This window comes from Apium graveolens, chromosome 3 (assembly GCF_009905375.1).
Source record: "Apium graveolens cultivar Ventura chromosome 3, ASM990537v1, whole genome shotgun sequence".
NCBI classification, from domain to species: Eukaryota; Viridiplantae; Streptophyta; class Magnoliopsida; order Apiales; family Apiaceae; genus Apium; species Apium graveolens.
Genome location: NC_133649.1, coordinates 253,025,370 through 253,026,168, shown reverse-complemented (window position 1 = coordinate 253,026,168; position 799 = coordinate 253,025,370). Strand labels below are relative to the sequence as shown.

The window sequence follows — 799 nt, the reverse complement described above, 5'->3', positions numbered from 1 at the left end:
CTTTATCATCAAATCCTTAAGTTGGGAAGCTATAGCAGTTGCTGCATCTAACTCCAAAGTTCATGCTACTTTACCCTGAGTTAGCCTCTGAGAAGGATTCTGGTATTCATTAGCAGCCATCAGTTCGATCAATTCATAAGCTTCATTGTAGCTCTTAGCCCACAAGGCTCCTCTTGATGCTGCATCGAGCATGGGTCTAGAATTAGCACCCAATCCATTATAGAAATAATTTATAATCATCCAATCAGGCATGCCATAGTGTGGGCACTTCCTTAGCATCTCCTTATATCGATCCCAAGCCTCACACAGAGATTTTCCAGTTTGCTGAGCAAACTGAGTAAAAGCATTCCTGATTGCAACAGTCTTCGCTATAGGAAAGAATTTAGTGAGAAAGTTTTGAGCAAGATCCTCCCATGTGGTGATAGACCATGGTGGTAGAGAATGTAACCAGAACTTTATTTTGTCCCTCAGAGAGAATGGGAAAAGTCTCAGCTTGATAGCATCTTCGTTCACCCCATTAAACTTGAAAGTGTCACAGATCTCGATTAAATCCATGATGTGCATGTTAGGGTCTTCTGTAAGAGAAACCCCAAACTGAACTGAGTTCTGTATCATCTGAATCATGCTCGACTTGATTTCAAAGGTGTTAGCCAAGATGGCTGGTCTGATGATGCTTGACTGAATATCATTGATCTTAGGCTGAGAATAGTCCATCAGAGCCTTAGGATTTTTTGGCTTGATCTCCCATCACTACTAAAGCTGGTTCCTCGACTTTCTCTTCTTCTTCTTCTTCTTCTTC

At 41.4% G+C, this 799-nt stretch overlaps 1 non-coding gene across 1 annotated transcript; it reads left to right on the top strand.

Annotated features, from left to right (window-relative positions):
• Positions 1–250: 250 nt before the first annotated feature.
• On the top strand, positions 251–357 carry LOC141716444 (small nucleolar RNA R71). The gene has a single exon (XR_012573154.1). It is a non-coding gene; the product is annotated as a small nucleolar RNA R71 (small nucleolar RNA).
• Positions 358–799: the final 442 nt, after the last annotated feature.